The sequence below is a fragment of the Phoenix dactylifera genome, chromosome 18 (assembly GCF_051530095.1).
Source record: "Phoenix dactylifera cultivar Ajwa chromosome 18, Ajwa_hap1_PhDact_Kaust_v1.1, whole genome shotgun sequence".
NCBI lineage: Eukaryota > Viridiplantae > Streptophyta > Magnoliopsida > Arecales > Arecaceae > Phoenix > Phoenix dactylifera.
Genome location: NC_143207.1, coordinates 6361139 through 6386398, shown reverse-complemented (window position 1 = coordinate 6386398; position 25260 = coordinate 6361139). Strand labels below are relative to the sequence as shown.

At 41.0% G+C, this 25260-nt stretch overlaps 1 pseudogene; it reads left to right on the top strand.

Moving 5' to 3' along the window:
- The first annotated feature begins 5315 nt into the window (after positions 1 to 5315).
- Positions 5316 to 5413, top strand: LOC120105171 (small nucleolar RNA R71; annotated as a pseudogene).
- The last annotated feature ends 19847 nt before the right edge of the window (positions 5414 to 25260 follow it).

The following is a 25260-nucleotide window of genomic DNA, read 5'->3' as shown; positions in this document are numbered from 1 at the left end:
CTCTACGGGTATCCACACGAAGCAGAGGACCAATCCAAGCTTTCTATCTCCCCGGGGTGCTAGCTTCCTTGCAGAGATAACTTTTGATGGCTGATCTCCTCTCTTTCAATCAACCCTTGATTGTGCTTGAGAGGAGGAAGAAGAAGGATGAAGAGAGGAAGAAGATCAAAGCCCCTGCAGCCTTCTTTCTTTTCCTTGCGTTGGAAGGGAGAAGGGAGGAGGAAGAGGCCACCAAACAATCTTCCCTTGCTTTCCTTTGCTTGCGACTGAAGATGGAGAAGGAGGAGAGGGAGGCCACGGCTGCAAGGAGGAGAGCATCAATGCTTAGGGCACCGGCTCCCTTTTCACCCCTTTTTAAGTATCTAGGGCTCCTACAAGTTAGGAGCCCTAGATGTTTTTCCAAGAGGGGCACCGGCCCCTCTTGTGTTGCCGCACCAATGAAGTAAAGGAGAGGGGCTGATGCCCCTCTTGCTTGGTTAACCTAATCCTCCTCCAAGGAGGATTAGGTGTCCCTCTTATGGTTTAGCCCTAATCTAATTAGGGTTTAACCAAATCATGAATCAATCGGGTTCAATCTTTGTTAGTCCTAATCCAATTAGAACTTGAATGAACCATGACTCAATTGAACTCTTCAATACTAACCCAATTAGAAGTCATGTTGATTCATGAGATTAATAATTAATTGGGACTTAAGAAACCCTAATCCAATTAGGACCTTTTTAATTTTAGTCCTAATCCAATTAGGACTCTAATTTGAATCCGAAGTCCTAATCCGATTAGGACTCTAAGAATCCTACTCCAAGTAGGAATCCAATTTTAATTCAAAACTCCTAATCTAATTAGAATTGTAGGAATCCTATTCCAAGTAGGAATCCCAGTCCTACTCCAACTAGGATTCCCAGTCCTAATCCAATTAGGACTCTAGGAATCCTACTCGAAGTAGGATTTGTGTTTAAGTCCAATTAATTAATTCCCTTTGTTCCTTCTTCAACTTATTATCAATCGAATTGATTACTTGTGATTCCTAATCACGATTCAACCATCAGATCGGTCAATACTTCTAGTGTGTGTGACCCCATAGGTTCTACTCTGACTGGTAGTGAGATATATCATGATCTCTATCATAATATCATTGAAAACTCCTTTCAATGGATTGGAACGATTCCAACTCTTCTCATTAGGATTTATCGATCATCGAGATAATCCCTGTGAGTCCCACCATCCACCGGTGACACCTAGCAGCATGTAGTGGCTACCCAGTAGAATAGAATGATGAACCTCTAGGTGCAGTTATCATGTGATACAGTCCTACTATCGTGGATCCCTACAGGACAGAGGTCATGGATAACTCGTCAAACCCCTTCGTCTGTCATATATTAAGATTTATTTGACTCGAGTTCGATAGTGGAAAACTCTTTCTCCACTTTATATTACTGCCCTGGCCAAGGTCTTAGAACTCAGTCTAACAAATCACATAGGATCACTCCTCTTCTATCAAGGTCGATAGATTCCATGTAAGTGCATACCCTACTCCTACAGTGAACTTAATGCAGCCAATCTACACTACAAAGATCCATATGACTAGAGGCCATGTATACGTGTAGTAATGCAAAAATAAAATTGTTCTCCCAAGTGCAGGAGAATCGCACAAGTAGTAAATTTCTCGGGAGTCCGAGGTCGAATCCTCAGGGAACGAAATATATATAAGATTATTTAATATAATTTTAGATTAATTAATTCAATAAATTTGTGGATTAGGATGATGTTTTGCAAATAGAAAATAATTCAGTAAACAGAGAATCGAAATTTAAATAGATTAAGATGGTGTAGGGATCTGGGATCCCCTTCGATGATATTATTTTCAACAATTAAATTCTGCGATTCTTGATTAAGGATCAATCAGATAGAATAGTTCTAATCATGGAGTATACAATTTGAAAACATGAATTCAAGATCTAAGCATTTATCGTGCCGATTACGTCTACGATAAATCAAACATCGAAACAATACATGAATCAAGAAATATAAACCATAAAAGATCTATCTCATAAATAAACATTCAAGAATCAAAAACATATGAATAGATGTAAAGCAAAGAGATCAATGTTCAAAATTTACTTGAAAAAATAAGACATCAAAGGTTCCTCCATCACCCTTCACCTAAGGGATTAGCCGGCCATAAACATAAAAGAAACTCCCCTGTTCCTCTTCCTTCTTTTTTTTTTCTTTTTATTTTCGGAAACAGGGCATCCCCTGTTTCCCTTTCTCTCTTTTTTTTCTTTTGAATGGCAGGGGGCCTCTCTGTTTTTTTCGAATGGGACCCCCCTCTCCAGCCGAGGGAGAGACCTTCTATATTCCCCCCGGTGGATCCCTCATCTAGTTGCGAGATATCCGGACGCGGAATCATGGGAGAATGCTTCGCGGGAGGTTGCGGACGTTGGCTCACGGACGCGGAGAAGATCTGGGAACGAATCCGGAAGACGCGTGGAGAGCGGATGCTTGCGGGATCTAGGGAAGGCTGAAACGTGGAGATGCTGGAAGGCTTCACGGATCCAATTCGGAAGCATGGGATGCAGAGGATTGACGCTAGGATTCAGATGATGTTCGCTAGATGATGAGCTGCACGCGGACGAACGTGGCATGCCGGGATGAAGTCGGGACTTGCTGGGAGCTGATCACAGAAACTAGGATCTCGGGAGAAGCGGACTGGACGGACGTGGCCTGCGAGGAAGACGGAAGCTGGATCGCGATCTTCGTGGGATGGGGCACGGACACTGAGATCACGGTGGAATCGCCATGGACGGCCGGGAGCTGATCACAGACGCTGGAACATGGTGGATGGCTCACGGAAGAAGCGGACGACGTGGCATGCTGGGAGAAGCTTCATGGGCAAACCGCTGAGAAGAGGTGGACGGCTGGTCTTAAGCATTGGAGCTGGGGCTCATTGTGAACTGGGACGCATGGGAGATTCGCACGCGGAGAAGACGAACACGGTTCCTGGGGTCCCGAATTCGGAAGATGTGCGGATGGGCTGCACGCGGGCTGCTTCAAATGGATGCATGGGATGAGACGGGATCTGAGGAGGCTGGGACTCTTGGATGCTACGCATGGAACGACCGCAGGGCATTGGACGCAGGGATGCAGGAAGCTCGGACAGTGGGAGCTGATCACACGCGAAGATGCTATGAATTCGGAAACTGGCTGCAGAATTAGATTCGAACGCACTAGATGCGAACGTGGAAATGCTCGGGATGCATTGTGGATGGCTGAATCTGGGCTCTGTTCTGCAGTTAGGAAGATGCATTCTTTTAAGATGAATTTATATAAAATAATGATAAAAATTATAATAAGTGCTAAGGATAAAATATTTAATCATGCAAATGTTAACACCTATTATTTATCATTATTTTTCTAGTATTAGGCTAAGTTAATGGGTATTTAGATCGCACTTTTGTGCTCTCATCACACTCCCCAACTTGCTTATTGCTAGTCTCTAGCAATTTCAGAGTAAACAATAACATGAGAGTACAAAAAGTATTGGTTGATCCTTTGATGTTTTATTAGAACTAATTGCATAAAATTAAGATAAATACTCACTTTCGTAGGAATCACGATTGCACTTAGCACGTGCAACAAGCCGTTAAACCCCTAGGTTACCCTAGTGGACGAGTGTTGTCTCGTGAGGATTTTCAGGGATGCTACCCACAAACATCATGAATGATATGACATGAGATTCTAATAGAAATATGAAATAAATCTTAAGCTAATACACATGTAATTAATTGATATATATTTTCAAGCATGGCAACTCTCAAAGTAAGGAAAAAAAATGATCATGTAGTGTGCATGAAATCACATGATTTTCTCAGAGTACTAGTACCTCCACCACAACCGGGCACCGCCTGAGTTTTAGGTGCACTACTCAAGCTCACAAATGTTTTCTACAATTTGTTAGAACCTGATCCATCAAATTTTCAGAATATCATATGTTGTCTAAATTTGTCAAGAATGGTTCGCATGTAAAGAAAGAGCTATCAATCCCAACTAAACAACCCGGTTACACAGAGGTCCAACACAATGGAGTCAAACCAGTCATTACCACATGTCACTAGGTTCAGCCTAACCAACTCATTCATGCTTATTTTTATTTCATTTCATATATTTTTTTTTTCAATACACATGACAACTACAGCTATCCAACCCCATTAGGCTCTAGTAAGGTCCATGTAGCGAGCTTTCAGTCAATGACCCCTGATCCAGTTGGCTCAAGACATTAGGTGAAACACCCCTCGGACTTAATTACTCGAACCAGACTACGCCACGAGGCCAGACTTGTCATCATAAGTATATTTTTTTTTATTTTTTTTTGAATAATAATTATGCAAGAAAAGAAATGGTAGACTGAACCATATAAATATTTTTATTATATATGTGACTGCATCGTGACTATAGGTCAACCAAAGTCGAATCATAAGGCACCTAAGTAATCTAGTCGGGATATTCAACCTCTATCTTTATGTGAAAACCAAATCCTGAACCTTATGGTACGAACAAGGATACTCATACTTCTTTTATGGATAAGGCTAACAAAAATGTAGTTAACAAATATGAACTCCTGAGGCCTTCCTATTGTCATTAAGTACACGTGTGGGGATCTAATAATAGGTCTCTGATCAGTCATAGTATGCATGTGTTCCTTGCCTTAATAGTTGCACACACTCAATATGAAAATACATGTGCATTTGCTCAGAAAAGAAAGTAATAGAATAAATCAAATGCAAAAACAAGTTTTTTTTTTAATATTTTTTTTTTTGATCAAAATATTTCCCTCCCCCCAACTTAAACATTGCATTGTCCTCAATGTAAAAGATGCAAGAAAGCTATATGTGAGAAACAATAGAGAAAAGAATATTAGAGAGAAGAAGAATACCTTGAGCTGTTGATTTCCAGAAAAGAAGACCTACAAAATAAGAAAAAAAATAAAAGAAAAAAAATAATTCTAACTAATATACACATACTTTGGCCGTCATGCTCAGTCATAAGAAGGCTCCTCCAAGGGAAAGGAGTCCTCTTCATCTGCAAAATTCTCAAGAAAAGGTTTTAATCTGTGTCCAATGTTAGTAGGCTTAGGCAAAGGTTTATTCACTCTATCCCCTGTATCCCATAATTGTGCAGTCTCTACGAGAGAGTCTAAATAGTCCCATGCCTCATCGGGTTGCTTTTCCAAAAATAGACCATTGCACATAGTCTCTATAAATTGTTTTAATTGTGGAGACAATCCCTCGTAAAAGAAACTAATGGTTCTCCATGTTTCAAACCCATGATGAGGACAAGAGAATAGCAAATCTTTAAATCTCTCCCAGCATTCATAAAATGTTTCATGGTATTTTTGTTGGAAATTACTAATGTGCCTTTTCAAAAAATTAGTCCTTTGTGCGGAAAAGAACTTTTTTAAGAATTCTCTTTGCATATCATGCCATGTTCCTAACGATCTTGGTCTCAAGGAGTTCAGCCATATTTTGGCTTTATCCTTCAAGAAAAAAGGGAACAAGGTTAATTTAAGGACATCTTCCGATACATTTGGCACTCTAAATGTGATGCTAATTTCCTCAAAATCCTTAAGGTGAAGATAAGGGTTCTCGGATTCCATTCCATGATACTTTGGCAGCAATTGAATTACTCCTGGTTTGATTTCAAAGTGTCCTACATTTTCAGGAATAATCATGCATGAAGGTTGACTAGTCCTAGTGGGATGTAAGTATTGTCGAAGTGTCATAACTGGGGGTCTACCTTCATTACCATGGTGACTTCCTACATCATCATCAGCCATCTCACAAGATCTGAGATTTTGCGAAAAAGTTTCAATAATGTGATCTAAGGAATTGTCAAAAGGTTGTCGACTCAGACGTCCAGTGTTGTCCCTATTCCAACCTAGCATACAAAATTTCAGAGTTTATTTATTTGTTTGTTTTTTTTTTGTTTTTTTTTTTAATGATTACCCTTGATCTTTTCTTAAAGTTCTTATCAATTTTCAAGTAGCAACAAGGGTTAATGAGATTTGATGATAATAAAATTCTGATTCTAAACAAAAAAAATTAAACACAGAAAATTCAAAGCAGACAGCAGCAAAGTTTATATTAATTTAATGATCATAAAAGTATCAGAATGTCAATCAGACCGTTCAGATGAAAGACACATGTGTCGTACAGCAGCTAACAACATTTGAGTGCAATCAGACGGTGGATTACTCAGATTTCAGAGTTTGATGCAGACTGTGCAGGGAATAAAAAAACAGCAATAAAGATTTTTTTTTTTTTGAAAGAAAAAGACTAAATACTAAGATACTGATTAAATCTAAAATTATACTAATAAATCAGCCGTTCCCCGGCAACGGCGCCAAAAACTTAATGCAAAAATAAAATTGTTCTCCCAAGTGCAGGAGAATCGCACAAGTAGTAAATTTCTCGGGAGTCCGAGGTCGAATCCTCAGGGAACGAAATATATATAAGATTATTTAATATAATTTTAGATTAATTAATTCAATAAATTTGTGGATTAGAATGATTGTTGACCCCCTAATGGATTTTGATGAATACAAAATACTAGAGTATAATTTCATTTATCTTAACAATTTAATTGAGGAATTCATGTGTTTTATTAAGAATATTGTTAAAAAATGTCTAGGCAAGTTTCCATAATTTTTAAGGATTTATTGAAGAATTTTTGAGATGAAGAAAACAGATCAGGGACAGCCGAGACGTCTCCGGATAGTCTCAGAGACGTCTCTGGCACAAACCGGAAGAACTGGCACACTTGGAGACGTCCCCGGCACCTGGCGAGGCGTCTCGCAGGGTCGGAGTCGACTCTCTCAGTAGCGGAGTCGACTCTCTCAGTGGCGGCAGAAAGGCAGATTTCAAGTGATACGCGCGAGCCGTCCCCACAGTACGCGGAGTCGTCCCCGCAAGTTAAAAAGCTGAGTTTCCGAGTCGTCCCCAGTGTAGCGGAGTCGGCTCTCTCAGGGTTTTCCAGAGGATGTCTTTTTCGGAGTTAAGGCAGCGGAGACGTCCCCTGAAAGAGCGGAGTCGACTCTCTCAGAGAATTCCAGAAGACATGTTTTTCGGAGTTATAACGACGGAGTCGTCCCCAAGGCAGCGGAGTCGTCCCCATGCAAAAAGTGCAAACAAGCCGAGACGTCCCTGTAAAGCGCCGAGACGACCCTCTCAGAAAAACAGAAAAACAAGGATTCAAACCGTTCATCATCGGAGTCGTCCCCGTAAAGTGCCGAGTCGACCCCAAACAAAGTGAAAAGTAAATTTATACAGCCGAGACGTCTCGCGTTGAAGCGGAGACGTCTCCGGAGCGCCTGGGACGCGACTGACAACTTTTGCAGGTTTGGTTTGAATTTCAAATCTCTTTTACTTTATCTCTAACGGCTATATTTGCTTTTTGGGCTATAAAAGGGAGCTCCTAAGTGCTTCTCAACAACTTCTCACCAACCCAAAGCAAGATCATTCAAGAGAGAAGAAAGAAAAAGAGGTTCAAGAGAGTTAGTGCATTCAAGTGAAGAAATCAAGTGCTTTCAAGTTTTCCAACTGATTTCAAGCTCAACTACTCTCTTCCGCTCGGCATTCAAAGCTCACACTCAAGCCTACGCGATCCACATCGGAAGAATCATCATTTTCCACGCTTCCAACGGCAAAAGGATTCTTCCGGGTTTTATAGTTCATCATTGTTATTGCTTATTTAGAGCTTTCCAATCGTTTGTAAAACTCTTTCAATATTGTGCTTGTTCCAGTCAAGGGACTTGGAACAAGGGAAAGGCGTCCCAAGCCTAGGTGAAATTGGGGGTTATAGGGTTTGTTGTTAGCCCGGTGTAAAACAACGAGTTGGGTAGTGCACTCGCAAAACTACCGGACTGTAATCTTGGATTATAGTGGAAATTCCCAAAGGTGCTTTGGAGAGTGGATGTAGGAGCAGTGGAAGCTTCGAACCACTATAAAACCTTGTGTTTGCGATTGACTGTTCTCATCCCTCTATCTTTACTTTAGTTCTTACATTTGCGTGTTTTATTTTTTAATTAGTCAAAAAGTTTTAAAACACCCAATTCACCCCCCTCTTGGGTGATCATCTCTGGGCAACAAGTGGTATCAGAGCGGGTACTCTGTATATTTCTTGAAAGACCTAACCGTCTTAGCCAAAGATCTAGATGGCAACACCCTTTAACAATATTCCTGCTGAGGGGCAAGCAACCAATAGACCTCCACTCTTCAATGGGACAAATTATACCTATTAGAAGACTAGAATGAGGATCTTCATTCAAGCACAAGACTATGCCTTGTGGAGGGTTATAGTCAAGGGACCACAAGAACCATCACACATGGTAAATGGCATTCAAGTTTCCAAACCTGAGGAGGATTGGGATGAGAATGATAGTAGGATGGTTCAACTCAATTCTAGAGCCATGAACTCATTATTTTGTGCTCTAGATGTAAATGAGTTTAACAGAGTCTCCACATGTAGTTCCGCTAAGGAAATATGGGATAGGCTTGAAGTTACCCACGAGGGTACAAATCAAGTCAAAGAGTCTAAAGTGAACATTCTAGTTCACAAATATGAGTTGTTTAAGATGGAACCCAATGAAACCATCACATGCATGTTTACACGCTTTACCGATATAATTAATGGTCTAAAAAGTTTGGGTAAATCTTATACTAATCCGGAACTTGTGAGTAAAATTCTCAGGTCTTTGCCAAAAGCATGGGAAGCAAAGGTCACGGCGATCGTAGAAGCCAAAGACCTCAACACTTTGGGATTAGAACAACTACTGGGCTCATTGATGACGCATGAGCTCACAATGAAGCAACATGAAGAAGAGTTGCCGAAGAAAAAGACAATCGCACTCAAGGCTACTTCGAGTGTGTGTGAAGAAGAAAGTAGTGAGAGCGAAGAAGAAAGCGAAGATGAGGATTTGGGTTTGATAGTAAGAAAGTTTAAGAAATTCATGAGAAGAAAGAAACCCTTCCCAAGGAAAAAGTTTGGAGAGAGAAATGATTGGGAAAAAGAAAAAGAAAAAGAAAGAGACCCAATCATATGCTATGATTGCAAGAGACCGGGACACATTCGTTCCGAATGCCCTCAACAAAAGAAGTATTTTGGAAAGAAGAAGAAGAAGGCATTGAAGGCAACATGGGATGATAGTGACACATCATCCTCCGAGGAAGAGAATGTGGAGTGATTGATTAAAACCCCATTTGATTTTGATGAGCTCAAAGCATTTGAGTATATCTTGTGATTACTAATGAATTCAATTGAGTGTTTCAGTGAAAATCCTGTCCAAGTGTCTGTAGATTTGGTTCATAGTATTTTGGGTAAGTTAAGAAGTCTGCTGAACCAAAGTCTGAGACTCGAGTCGACTCCCGAGTATCACGAGTCGACTCCAAGCGTATCAAGTTCACTGGCACGAGCTCGAGTCGACTCCAGACTAGTACGAGTCGACTCCGACTGAGAACAAAAAGAAGAACAGAAAGCCTCATCTCAGAACCTATCAACGAGTCGACTCCTGAAGTGCGCGAGTCGACTCCAATGTTCAACGAGTCGACTCCAGGGTAGAAAGAGTCGACTCCAAGAGGTACACAAAGAAAAGTCAGAGAGCAGTTTTCGAGTCTGAGATTCGAGTCGACTCCCAGACAGCTCGAGTCGACTCCAAGACAAGCTTCACGTCAAAAGGCAGAAGACCAACTTTCGGAAACTGAGAGCCGAGTCGACTCCAAGGAAGTTCGAGTCGACTCCAAGACTGGATGAGCCAAAAGACAGAGAATCGGGAGTTCGGGCTCTGAGATTCGAGTCGACTCCAAGGACAGTCGAGTCGACTCGAGTGGACAAAATTCAAAATTGGATCCACGGACTTCAGTGGATGAGCCGACTCCAAAATTGCCAGGTCAGCTCCAGAAGTTGGCGAGTCGACTCTGGGTCAAGACGAGTCGACTCCCAGTCGTGACGGCAACTTTAATTCAAATTTGGAACAGTCGCCGAGTCGACTCCGAAAAAGCTTGAGTCGACTCCCGCTACAGCCGAGTCGACTCCTGATCGCGCGAGTCGACTCCAACCCACCAACGGTCATATTGTCAGGCTGCGCAGAGTGTGCAGAACGGGCAGAAAAAGCAGTGTAACGGCTAGTTTCCGTGGGGGTTGGCTTAAATAGCCACAGAAGACTGTAGCAAGGCAGAGAACAACCATTCCACTCCAAGCATTCAAGCTTTCAAGCTCTGCAACGTGCTCTTAACCGAAAAAGAGAAGATCTGCATTTACAGCTCCACCTACATCTTCCCAGCAATTAAAGCCTTCTCCTCCAGCATTCAAGTCGACTACACATTCAAGAGGAGACCGGAGTTCAAGAAGCCTTACCTCTTCTTCAGCTTAAAAGCGTTTGAGGGCTTCTAAACTCCTCTTTGATTATATTGTTTTATATCTGCTTTTGAGAAGCTTATTTTTCCTTCTTTCTATAACTTGTATTTACTTGGTTCAATCGGGGGATTGAATCAAGGGGATTAAGGTTGGTTGGTGAGCCAAGTTAAAACCAACGTGTGTAAGGGTTTGATTGTGAGCTCGGAAAAACAATCGGGGTTGGTTCTAGTCGGTGAGCCTGGGAAAACCGACCGAGTTCGTTGTGAGCTCGTAAAACAACAAGTTTGGTTGTGAGCTTGCAAAACAACCAGCTGTAATCCAAGGGGGTTATAGTGAATTCCCAAGAGAGACTTGGGGAGTGGACGTAGGAGCAAGGGGTAGCTCCGAACCACTATAAAACTCTGTGTTTGCATTGGATTGTCTCTTCTCTTCTTCCTCTCACATCACTCACAGCACTTAGCATTAATTAAATAACTTGCAATAGTTTTTAATTAATCATCCTTAAAGTTTTAAATATCTAAATTAATTTAAAACCCAATTCACCCCCCCTCTTGGGTTGTCTATCTGGGCAACAAGTGGTATCAGAGCCAAAAACTCTTCCACTCAAGAGTTAAAAGATCAAAATGACAACCCCATTTGGATCTTCTCACATTGAGGATCAGTCCACCCAAAGACCCCCTTTCTTCAATGGATCCGACTACTCATACTGGAAGGCTAGGATGAGAATATTCGTCCAAGCCCAAGACTATGAGATGTGGACCATTGTAGTGAATGGCCCATACATCCCATCCATATATGTAGAGGGTGTTAAGGTACCCAAATTAGAAAAGGATTGGGATGAACATGACATGAGGAAGGCACAATTAAACTCTAAAGCTATGAATGTGTTTTATTGTGCCTTAGATAGAAATGAATTCAATAGGGTCTCTACTTGCAACTCTGCAAAAGAGATCTGGGATAGACTTGAAGTGACCCATGAGGGCACGAATCAAGTTAAAGAATCCAAAATTAATATATTGGTTCATAAGTATGAACTATTTAAAATGGATTCTAATGAGATAATTACTAGCATGTTCACTAGGTTTACTGACATTGTCAATGGCCTAAAAAGCCTTGGCAAGAGCTATACTAACAGTGATCTTGTCAGGAAAATACTTCGCTGTCTACCAAGGTCATGGGAAGCCAAGGTGACGGCAATCCAAGAAGCTAAAGACTTGAACAAGCTTCCACTCGAAGAGCTCCTTGGATCCCTAATGACTCACGAGCTAACCATGAAGCAACACAGCGAAGAAGAGTCCTCCCATAAGAAAAAGGTAATAGCACTTAAATCTACTTCATCTAACAAGGACTTGTCCTGCAGTAGCAGCAGTGAAGAAGAAGAACATGAGGAAGATGATGGTGAGGCTCTTCTTGTGCGCAAGTTCAAGAGATTCATCAACCACAAGAAGTCCTATCATCAAAGGAGAGGCCCCTCAAATTTCTACCGCAAGGACAAAGGTAAGGAAAGGGAAAACGAGGGGATTGGGTGTTACGAGTGCAAGAAGCCGGGTCACATAAGAGCAGAGTGCCCCTTACTGAAGAAGGGGAGTAAGTACAAGAAGAAGAAGGCTCTTGTCACTACACTATCCGACTCCGACTCATCATCCTCCTCATCAGATGATGAACAAGAAGAGTAGGCCAATTTCTGCTTCATGGCCAACGAAAACGAGGTAACTTCCGATACGCATCTTGATTTTTCTTTTGATGAACTTTATGATGCATTTAATGAGTTAATGGTAGAATATAAGGCTATAAATCTTAAGAATAAAGAACTGAAAATAGCTAATCAATCATACCTACATAAATACGATAAATTAGTTAAGGATAAGGACTTAATCACCAAAGAAAATATTGAACTTAAAACAAGCAACCAACTTTTAACTCAAAAGACTAACACCTTAACTAAAGATAATGAAAAACTAACTAAGGAATTTTCAGAACTTAAAAAACATAAACAAACCTTAGATAAGGATCTTACAAAAGAACTTAATGATCTAAAAGCAGAAAATCAAACACTAACTAAAGAACTTAACAAATACAAACCCTTAGTTGAAAAATTTACATATAGTTCTGAAAAATTAAACATGATACTAAATAGTCAACGAGCAGTATTTAATAAAGCGGGTTTAGGGTATAAACCAAGAAATAAACAAAAACTTCTTAGTAACTTCTTTGTTAAAGCTGGAGAAACTAAAACTAAGAAAATAACCTGCTTTTGTTGTGGAACTATAGGACATAAGGCAAATGCATGTGACTATAGGAAAAGTAAAACAAAAAGGAAAATTAAAAGGGTATGGGTTCCAAAAGGAACCAACTTGACTAACCATGAAGGACCCAAGAAAACTTGGGTACCTAAGATGACATGATTTGCTTGTGTAGGAGTGTCTTGCAGCCAAGGTCAACAAAAACCGCTGGTATTTGGATAGTGGCTGCTCAAGGCACATGACGGGTGATAAAGATCAATTTTTCACCCTTGAAGCTAAGAAGGGAGGTGCTGTGACTTTTGGAGACAACAACCAAGTCATATCATTGGTATTGGTAAAGTTCAAATCACTCCTTCTACTTTTATAGATAATGTTAGATATGTTGATGGTCTTAAGCATAACTTGTTAAGCATTAGTCAATTATGTGATATAGGATATGATGTTATGTTTAAACCATCACTATGTATTATAACAAATCCTAATGATAATAGTTTAGTTTTTAAAGGGATTAGACGTGGTAATGTATATGTTGTAGACCTAGATGATCTTGCAAAACATAACCAATGTTTAGTTGTTAATGAAACTAAAGAAATGATGCTAGTTGGTTATGGCACCGTAAGTTAGGTCATGCAAGCATGGACACAATAACTAAACTAGTTAAAAGAGACTCCGTGATAGGTTTGCCAAAATTAAAATTTGAAAAGAACAAAATATGTGAAGCATGTCAATTTGGCAAACAATCTAGGAACTCTTTTAAATCCATAAAATGTGTCTCTACCTCTAGGCCTCTAGAATTATTACACATGGACCTATTTGGTCCAACTAGAACAACAAGCCTAGGTGGAAATAAATATGGTCTAGTTATAGTAGATGATTACTCTAGGTACACATGGGTCATGTTCCTAGCACATAAGGATCAAGCATTTTCTGTTTTTAAGAAGTTCCATAAGGAAGTAACAAATGCTAGAGAGTCTTCAGTCATAGCCATTAGAAGTGACCATGGTACCGAATTCGAAAATCAATCATTTGATGAATTTTGTAGTAAAAAGGGGATAACCCATAATTTCTCAGCACCTAGGACACCACAACAAAATGGAGTTGTCGAAAGGAAGAATAGAACACTAGAGGAAATGGCTAGAACTATGTTATGTGAAAGTAACCTCCCTAAGTACTTTTGGGGAGAAGCCATTAATACCTCTTGTCACATATTAAATAGAGTTCTATTGAGACCCATTATAAAGAAAACACCTTATGAACTGTGGAAAAACAGAAAACCAAAGGTTAATTATCTTCATGTTTTTGGATGTAGGTGTTTTGTGCATAATAATGGAAAAGACAATCTAGGGAAATTTGACCCTAAATCTGATGAAGGAATATTCTTAGGTTATTCTACAACTAGTAAAGCCTATAGAGTATTTAATAAAAGAACCTTAGTCATAGAAGAATCTATACATGTAGTATTTGATGACTCTAGTGACATCTCCTCTAGTAAGAAAGTTAATTTTGATGATGATGTTGAAATACATGAGGAAAAGATAGATGAGATGGGATTACAAGATGATAATCAAAAGTTGATTGAAGGAGAATCATCAAGCCAAGAGGCTATTGTGGATCATGGGCTAACAAAAGCTTGGAGGTATGCTCACGGGCATCCTAAGGAACTCATTCTAGATGATCCATCTCAACCGGTTAGGACTAGAGCTTCACTAAGAAATCTAAATAACCATCTAGCTTTTGTTTCACACTTTGAGCCCAAACATATAGAAGAAGCCGAAAATGATGTAAATTGGATAAATGCAATGCAAGAAGAACTAAACCAATTTACTAGAAACAAAGTGTGGGATCTAGTAGAGAGGCCTTCTGAATATCCAATTATAGGTACAAAATGGATATATAAAAATAAGCTAGATGAAAATGGAATTGTTATAAGGAATAAGGCTAGACTAGTGGCAAAGGGTTATAATCAAGAAGAAGGCATAGATTTTGATGAAACCTTTGCTCCCGTAGCTAGACTTGAGGCTATTAGACTATTATTAGCATATGCATGCTCTAAGGATTTCAAACTATTTCAAATGGATGTAAAAAGTGCATTTTTAAATGGGTATATAAATGAGGAAGTGTATGTAGAACAACCTCCTGGTTTTGAAAATCATCAATACCCTAATCATGTGTATAAACTGAACAAAGCACTTTATGGATTAAAACAAGCACCTAGAGCATGGTATGAGAGACTTAGTAAATTTCTATTAGAACATGAATTCTCTAGGGAAAATGTAGACACAACATTATTTTTGAAAAAGCAAAACAAAGATATGTTATTAGTACAGATTTATGTTGATGATATCATTTTCGGTGCTACTAACAATCGCCTCTGCGAAGAGTTTGCTGATTTGATGCAGAGTGAGTTTGAGATGAGCATGATGGGAGAGCTGAACTACTTCCTCGGGCTTCAAATCAAACAATCTGAAGGAGGCATCTTCATCAATCAAGCAAAATATGTCAAGGAGATGCTCAAGAAGTTTGATATGGAAGGAAACAAATTAATCAGCACCCCCATGAGCTCATCATGCAAATTAGATCAAGATGAATCAGGTAAATCTGTAGATCAAAAACTTTATAGAGGTATGATAGGATCTTTACTATATCTTACTGCAAGTAGACCTGATATTATGTTTAGTGTTTGCATGTGTGCTAGATATCAGGCTAATCCTAAAGAGTCACACCTAGCTGCAGTTAAGAGAATTTTTAAATACTTAATAGGAACTAAGAACATAGGGCTATGGTACTCTAAAGAATCTAGCCTAAACTTAATAGGGTACACAGATTCAGACTTCGCTGGATGTAAGCTTGATAGAAAAAGTACCAGCGGGTCGTGTCAGTTTCTAGGAGAAAACCTAATCTCATGGTTTAGCAAGAAACAAAACTCGGTTGCATTATCCACTGCAGAAGCTGAATATGTGGCAGCCGGGAGTTGTTGTGCTCAAATCTTGTGGATTAAACAACAATTAGAAGATTATGGCATTAAACAAGATAAAATCCTCATTAATTGTGATAATACAAGTGCCATAAATCTAACTAAAAATCCAATTCAACATTCAAGAACTAAACACATTGAGATAAGACATCACTTCATAAGAGATCATGTATTGAATGGTGATGTGTCACTCCAATTTGTTTGTACTGATAATCAATTAGCAGATATTTTTACAAAACCCCTAAGTGAAGAGAGGTTTAGCGTGCTTAGGAGGGGATTAGGAGTGATTGATCCATCCTAGTGGGAGTTTCCACTAGATTAATTGATTTTGATGATTAGAATGCGGTTAAAATAGAGTTTACATTCAATGATCATCAAATCAGATCCCAATTAGGTGATTTTCCCTCATTTGGCACGGTTATAGCATGACTTTTAGGTGCGTGCCAAGGTTAGAGACGACTCGAGTAAGTTTCAGAGCCGGCTCCTAAGGGGGAGTCGACTCGCGCATTTGCGGGAGTCGACTCGCAAAGATGGCAGCTGAGGGGGAGTCGACTCGCACATTGTCGGGAGTCGACTCGAAGTCTACAGGCGCATAAGGAGAGTCGACTCGCGCATATTCTGGAGTCGACTCGAGGTCGAGTCGACTCGCGACTCAGGGGAGTCGACTCGCAGTCGGGATCCGACTTTTTAACCCTAGGTTTGTCGTTTCGCAAACACTTTTCTTTCAAGCCGCCACTGTTCAAAAAGCCCTAGAGACGACTCCTAGGTCTTCCCCGATCGTCTCCAACCTCTGTTCGGTCGATTTTTCACCGGTTCTTAGGGTTTTCGTCCGTTCCTAGGTCGTCTCCGGTCCGTCCCGAGTCTCCTCCGTCGACCTTTCTCCGTCCTCTAGGTGTTTCTTCCCGTTTAGGTCAAGATGCCTCGTAAGACCGTGGTTAGGAAGAGGTCCCATCCCGAGGCCGGTCCCGAGCGGCGCTCCAAGGCGCGGCACGATCCCGCGAGGCAACCACCTCCAGCTCGTTCCCCGCCTAGGGCGGTTCCCGCGAGGCCATTGGCCGGGAAGGTCGTCTCCACCGGGAGGTATGTCGATTTCGACTTCCTCTCCCAGGAAGGGTTCACCATAGGTGAAAGACTTAGGGTCCAGGGCTTAGAGTTCTTCCTTACATTGGACCTCCCCACATATCCAGGGCTCGTTAGAGAGTTTTACGGTACCGTCCATCGGGGAGATGGGGGTATCGAGGGCACAGTAGCCGGTGTCCCTGTGTTTGTCACGGAGGATCTTATTGGCCACATCCTCCACCTTCCACTAGTTGGGGTGGCTCCCGCACACCCTGAGGATAGAGTTGAGGCCCTTACGGTCGTCTTAGGGCATCCACCTCAGTCCCCCCTAGACGAGGTATCTGCTAGCTCACTTCCTGTTGAAGTGAGAATCCTTTTGAGTATTCTGTCCAGGTCTGTCTTCCCTAAGACAGGAAGATTTGATTTTGTAAATGAGAGGGACCTAGCTATTATGTCTTACATTCTTCAGGACACCCCGGTCAACTTCCCCAAACTCATATATAGGTATATGTGTGAGCCCCTAGATAGACCTAGGCTCACCCTCCCATACGGCATGATTTTTACTCTTCTCTTTAGGGAGTACGAGATTTCCATTCCTGAGAGGGAACCCTCTCGTGCATTGCGATGGACAGATCGCTTGTGTACGGGGACCATGCACAGGATGGGGTTTCGGAAGAGAGAGGGGGTATGGGTTAGGAAGTCTACCCTCACCGCTCAGACCACCAGACCTTCACCCAGTCCTGAGCCCGATTCAGACTACCCAGACCTTCCAGACCATCCAGACCTTCCATCCACTCCTCCTGCTCCTACCACCTCCGCCGGACCTTCCTCCTCGGCACCACCCTCTATGGCGGTCCGGATTGATCCTGAGCAGCTTCGGGAGCTGCGACAGGAGATAGTCAGAGAGGTGAGGGATGAGCTGCTTCGGGAGCTCCGAGGTGCGGTGCCTGCTCCCACTCCTGCACCCGTATCTTCTCAGTTGGTCCCTTCCTTGACAGCCGTGACTGACATGACGGCTCATGTACGGGAAGAGATCTACAATGTCCGGAGTTTGGTCCAGGCCCAGTTCCACAGCATGAGTGAGGTCACGAGCTCCACTCGACAGATGCGAGAGGAGATAGGTCGTGACATGCACACCACCACCGAGGGGGCCGAGCGCTTGGCGAATGTACTCATCGACAAGCTGGACGCACTTCAGACATCGGTGACTGGGCTTCAGGCGTCGGTGACAGAGCTCTCCACTACACATAGCAGAGCCACCACGTCTATCATCACACAGCTTGGCCATGTCACAGATGCAGTCACCCTCCTCATGGAGCAGAGCCGATTGAGAGGAGGAGCACCATCCTCGAGAGGAGGAGCCACATCCTCGAGAGGAGGAGCCACATCCTCCAGAGGAGGAGATGCATCATCGAGAGGGGGAGATACATCCTCGAGGGGGGGATCTTCATCCTCGAGGAGACCATAGATGTTCTTTTTGCTTTGTTTTGTATTGCTTTGCTTTACGTATTGTATGCTCAAATGTATTCACATTCATATCAATACAATGAGTAGACATCTTATCTTCATTTCTGTGCCATTTGATGATTGGTTGTGCCATTGATTGTGTGTGATTACCTCCTTTTTGGTATGATGACAAAAAGGGGGAGAAATATGTATACAATATGTAAAAGGGGAGAAATATGGATGAAATATGTAAAAGAAATCAATGAAAATCAATAAAAAGACACACAAATTTGTTCTAAGTGGATTCGGTACCTCGAGGCTCATTATCTCTCTTTTGGGGCTCCTAATGGAGTAATCTCCAGAATCTATTCAAGGGATATTCGGAGATTAGCTGAATCCTACTCAAGAACAAATTGACAGATTTTCCCTCTAAAAACAAAAAATTCAGTTCAAAAACTTCAAAGCATTAAAAGAAAATTCAGAGAATCAAAACATAGTTGAATGCATATGTTGAGGGGGAGAATCTGAATTTTAATCAAGCTAAATCATTAATGACATATAAGCCAAACAATTGATTGCATAATATGAAGGCTTATATAATTCCAAATGAAAGGGAGAGCTTTAACTCCGAAATTTGCTGTTTCACTCCTTTCAAACTTGGATAAATTAAATTATCAGACATTTGAATTCATTTATGGATTTTATTTCATTATTTATTGAGCAAGTCATTTTACATATACTCAAAGTTTTGTCATCATCAAAAAGGGGGAGATTGTGGAGTGATTGATTAAAACCCCATTTGATTTTGATGAGCTCAAAGCATTTGAGTATATCTTGTGATTACTAATGAATTCAATTGAGTATTTCAGTGAAAATCCTGTCCAAGTGTCTCTAGATTTGGTTCATAGTATTTTGGATAAGTTAAGAAGTCTGCTGAACCAAAGTCTGAGACTCGAGTCGACTCCCGAGTATCACGAGTCGACTCCAAGCGTATCAAGTTCACTGGCACGAGCTCGAGTCGACTCCAGACTAGTACGAGTCGACTCCGACTGAGAACAGAAAGAAGAACAGAAAGCCTCATCTCAGAACCTATCAACGAGTCGACTCCTGAAGTGCGCGAGTCGACTCCAATGTTCAACGAGTCGACTCCAGGGTAGAAAGAGTCGACTCCAAGAGGTACACAAAGAAAAGTCAGAGAGCAGTTTTCGAGTCTGAGATTCGAGTCGACTCCCAGACAGCTCGAGTCGACTCCAAGACAAGCTTCACGTCAAAAGGCAGAAGACCAACTTTCGGAAACTGAGAGCCGAGTCGACTCCAAGGAAGTTCGAGTCGACTCCAAGACTGGATGAGCCAAAAGACAGAGAATCGGGAGTTCGGGCTCTGAGATTCGAGTCGACTCCAAGGACAGTCGAGTCGACTCGAGTGGACAAAATTCAAAATTGGATCCACGGACTTCAGTGGATGAGCCGACTCCAAAATTGCCAGGTCAGCTCCAGAAGTTGGCGAGTCGACTCCGGGTCAAGACGAGTCGACTCCCAGTCGTGACGGCAACTTTAATTCAAATTTGGAACAGTCGCCGAGTCGACTCCGAAAAAGCTTGAGTCGACTCCCGCTACAGCCGAGTCGACTCCTGATCGCGCGAGTCGACTCCAACCCACCAACGGTCATATTGTCAGGCTGCGCAGAGTGTGCAGAACGGGCAGAAAAAGCAGTGTAACGGCTAGTTTCCGTGGGGGTTGGCTTAAATAGCCACAGAAGACTGTAGCAAGGCAGAGAACAACCATTCCACTCCAAGCATTCAAGCTTTCAAGCTCTGCAACGTGCTCTTAACCGAAAAAGGGAAGATCTGCATTTACAGCTCCACCTACATCTTCCCAGCAATTAAAGCCTTCTCCTCCAGCATTCAAGTCGACTACACATTCAAGAGGAGACCGGAGTTCAAGAAGCCTTACCTCTTCTTCAGCTTAAAAGCGTTTGAGGGCTTCTAAACTCCTCTTTGATTATATTGTTTTATATCTGCTTTTGAGAAGCTTATTTTCCCTTCTTTCTATAACTTGTATTTACTTGGTTCAATCGGGGGATTGAATCAAGGGGATTAAGGTTGGTTGGTGAGCCAAGTTAAAACCAACGTGTGTAAGGGTTTGATTGTGAGCCCGGAAAAACAATCGGGGTTGGTTCTAGTCAGTGAGCCTGGGAAAACCGACCGAGTTCGTTGTGAGCTCGTAAAACAACAAGTTTGGTTGTGAGCTTGCAAAACAACCAGCTGTAATCCAAGGGGATTATAGTGAATTCCCAAGAGAGACTTGGGGAGTGGACGTAGGAGCAAGGGGTAGCTCCGAACCACTATAAAACTCTGTGTTTGCATTGGATTGTCTCTTCTCTTCTTCCTCTCACATCACTCACAGCACTTAGCATTAATTAAATAACTTGCAATAGTTTTTAATTAATCATCCTTAAAGTTTTAAATATCTAAATTAATTTAAAACCCAATTCACCCCCCCTCTTGGGTTGTCTATCTGGGCAACAGAGAAGGAAGAGACCGCCAATTTGTGCTTCATGGCGTTCGAAGACGATGAGGTATGCCTTGCAGCCGAGAATAAAAAGAGAATGTGGTATCTTGATAGTGGTTGCTCAAGGCATATGACCGGTGACAAGAGTCTCTTCGTCACCTTGAAATCAAAAGAAGGAGGAGTAGTCACATTCGGAGACAATGCTAAAGGTCAAATCATTGGTATTGGTAAAATCTCCATATCACCCTCCTCATTTATTGATAATGTATTGTTAGTTAATGGACTAAAACATAATTTATTAAGTATAAGTCAATTTTGTGACAAGGGCTTTAAAGTGTCATTTGAATCATCACTATGCATAATTAGTAGTCCAATTGACAATGAGATCATACTCACAGGACATAGGCATGGAAATGTTTATATGGTAGATCTTGATGATCTCACCATGAAGGATGGCCAATGTCTTGTAGCCATGGATCCCAAAGTTAATGAGACTAGTTGGTTATGGCATCGTAGGTTAGGGCATGCTAGCATGGATTTAATCTCTAAATTAATTACAAAGGATCTAGTCAAAGGACTACCAAAAATAGACTTTGAAAAGAATAAAATTTGTGCTGCATGTCAATTAGGAAAACAAACAAGAAGTTCTTTCAAGTTTAAGAACATAGTCTCAACATCAAAACCCTTAGAACTAATTCATATGGATTTGTTTGGACCCACTAGAACTGCTAGTCTAGGGGGTAAGAAATTTGGTCTTGTAATTGTTGATGATTTTTCACGTTTTACATGGGTTTCATTTCTTGCACACAAAGATGAGTCCTTTTCCGCTTTTATCAAGTTTCATAATAGGGTTTCGAATGAACTCAATCTTAAACTAAAAGCAATTAGGAGTGATCATGGTACCGAGTTTGAAAATCAGTATTTTGAAAAATTTTGTGAAGAAAATGGTATCAATCACAATTTCTCGGCACCTAGGACACCCCAACAAAATGGGGTGGTAGAAAGGAAGAATCGCACACTAGCAGATATGGCTCGTACCATGTTGTGCGAATCGGATCTACCAAAGTATTTTTGGGCTGAAGCAATAAATATTTCATGTCATATTTTAAATCGTGCTTTAGTTAGATCCATCTTAAAGAAGACACCTTATGAGTTGATAAAAAGTAAGAAACCAAATATAAGCTATTTTCATGTTTTCGGTTGTCGATGCTTTATTTTAAACAATGGAAAGGACAATTTAAGTAAATTTAGTGCTAAATCAGATGAGGGGATCTTCTTAGGTTATTCCTCATCTAGTAGAGCATACAGGGTCTTCAACAAGAGAACTCTCATTGTTGAAGAATCTATTCATGTTGTTTTTGATGAAGCTAATGGAGATTCTTCTAGAAAAGAAGAAGATGGTGATGCAGGTATACTTGAAGACCGAATGAAGGAATTCTCCATACAAGACAAACAACATGAGGATGAGATCAAAGAAGATACAATTCAGCAAGATGAAGAAGATCAACCTCCATCAAGAAATCAAGATCTTCCTAAGGAATGGAGGTATGCACATGGTCATCCAAAGGATCTAATCCTTGGTGATCCTTCACAAGGAATAAGAACTAGATCCTCTTTAAGAAACACTAGTAATTATTTTGCATTCGTTTCACAAATCGAGCCTAAATCACTAGAAGAAGCTGAAAAAGATGACAATTGGATGAATGCTATGCAAGAGGAATTAAACCAATTTGAAAGAAATGAAGTTTGGACCCTAATGAAAAGACCCCCTAATGTCTCAATCATAGGCACCAAGTGGGTGTATAGAAATAAACTAGATGAAGATGGAATAGTCATAAGAAACAAAGCTAGACTAGTTGCCAAAGGTTATAATCAGGAGGAAGGAATAGACTTTGATGAAAATTTTGCTCCTGTTGCTAGATTAGAAGCTATTAGACTACTTTTGGCATATGCATGCTTCATGGATTTTAAACTCTATCAAATGGATGTAAAAAGTGCTTTTTTAAATGGTTATATAATGGAGGAAGTTTATGTAGGACAACCTCCAGGTTTTGAAAATCACTTACATCCAGATTATGTGTATAAATTGCATAAAGCATTGTATGGACTTAAGCAAGCCCCTAGGGCATGGTATGAAAGATTAAGTAATTTTCTAATTGAAAATAAATTTAAGAGAGGAAATGTAGACAAAACCCTCTTCATTAAAAGAAAAGGAAATGACTTATTGCTTGTACAAATTTATGTGGATGATATAATTTTTGGTGCTACTAATGATAGTCTTTGTCAAGAGTTTGCCAAGCTTATGTAGGGAGAATTTGAAATGAGCATGATGGGTGAGCTCAACTTCTTTCTTGGGCTACAAATAAAACAATCAGAGGAAGGCATCTTCATCAGTCAATCCAAATATATCAAGGAAATGTTGGAAAAATTCAAGATGAAGGATACAAAGGAAATCAGCACACCCATGGGCTCAAGTTGCAAGCTTGACAAAGATGAAAAAGGTAAAAGTATAGACTGTAAATTGTACAGAGGTATGATAGGCTCTTTACTTTACCTTACTGCTAGTAGACCAGATATATTATTCAGTGTTTGTATGTGTGCTAGATACCAAGCATGTCCTAAGGAATCACACTTGCAAGCTGTTAAAAGAATTTTTAGATATCTAGTAGGGACATCTAATGTAGGCTTATGGTATTCTAAACAATCTGACATAAATTTAATTGCTTATTCCGATGCTGATTTTGCCGGGTGCAAACTCGACAGAAAAAGCACAAGTAGCACATGTCAATTCTTGGGTGCTAATTTGGTTTCTTGGTTTAGCAAGAAACAGAATTTAGTTGCCTTGTCCACAGCTGAGGCTGAGTACATTGCAGCTGGAAGCTGTTGTGCCCAAGTTCTTTGGATTAAGCAACAACTTGAAGACTTCGGCATCAAAATGGACAACATACCAATTAAATGTGATAATACAAGTGCAATTAATTTAACAAAAAATCCTGTCCAACACTCTAAATCAAAGCATATAGAGATTAGACATCATTTTATTAGGGATCATGTGCTGAAAAATGATGTGATGATTGAATATGTATGTACTGAAAATCAATTGGCCGATATCTTTACAAAGCCCCTTTGTAAAGATAGGTTCAACTTCTTAAGAAATGCTTTGAGCTTGTATGACCCTAGCAAATAAATTCAACTTGTATTGCAATGCCTTGCTACTCAAAAAACTAGTAATCCACCTTAAGGTCAACATAAGTGAAAGCATGAATCCATCTAAGCTAAATGACGAACTGTTTGACTTTCCGGAGGATGGTTACCCTCCCTTGGACTCTTCATAGAGATATTTTCAGAGCCTATTTCATAGGTATTCGAAATTTGGTCAAACATTCCTCATTTCAACATTAATAATTCAAAAATCATTATCAAACCTCTATAGGATGTATTATTAAGGGGGAGGATCACAAACAAACTCATTCTGTATTCACCAAAGAAATCATAATTAGTGTGATTAAATGAAACAAATTGGAAAAAGATAAAAATCAGTCTGAAATTTTTCAGTGCCGGAGACGTCTCTGGCAAATCGCAGAGACGTCCCCCCCGGCGAGACGTCTCGCCTTAGTCGCGGAGACGTCTCGGGGACCGAACGAGGGTTTTTAAAATAGGTCAAAACAGCTCGAGCCGACCCGAGCTATCCCTTTCATCCCCGACAAAAACAAAAACCCTAGCCTCCATTTTCTCTCCAACACAAACTCTAGCCTCTTTCTCCCCATTTCCCTAGGTTTTCCATTCAATGGCACCTAAAAGAGCTAGGAGGACTGGTGGGAGGCGTCCTAGGGCAGCGGCCGACGGTGAGGAACAGAGGGAAGAACCTTTCGTGCCATCTCCTCCGGTTGCTCCGCCAACCACGACCATTTCCTGTGCAAATCGCACAGTGACGACCGGTAGGTACATAGACTTTGCATTTCTAGATAGTGAGGGGTTCTCTATTGGAGAGAGACTCCGTGCCCAAGGGTGGGAATACCTTTGTACCCTCAATACCTCGACCTACCCCGGCCTAGTTAGAGAACTATTTAGCAATATGGCCTTAGGGGACTTAGGGTACACTGCATATGTCTGGGGGACATTGGTAGAAATTAATGAGGATATTCTATCCACTGTTCTGCAAATTCCTAAAGATGGTGAGGCTCCGACATCACATCCCCAAAGGGAAATAGCCCTAAATTTGCTTCTAGGAAGAGAGGACTGCGGCCCTCTTGATGTAGTCAACTCCCAAGACCTAAATGCCGAAATGAGACTACTTCTAAGTATTGTCAACCGGGTCTTGTTTCCTAAAACCGGTCGCTTCGATTTTGTTTCGGAGCGAGATTTAGTTATCATGCACCATATCCTACTAGGGATTCCTCTAAACCTCCCTAGACTCATGTTGAACTACATTGCTACATGTCATAGGTATTCTAGGTTTAGCATACCTTATGGGATGATCCTTACCCTACTCTTGAAACATTTCAAAGTACCCATTCCAGAAAATGAGCCTGCAAAACTCTTGAGAAACACCGACTATTATAATGAGAGCACAATGCGTAGAATGGAGTTTCACAAGGTAGATGGGTCATGGGTCAAGGTACCA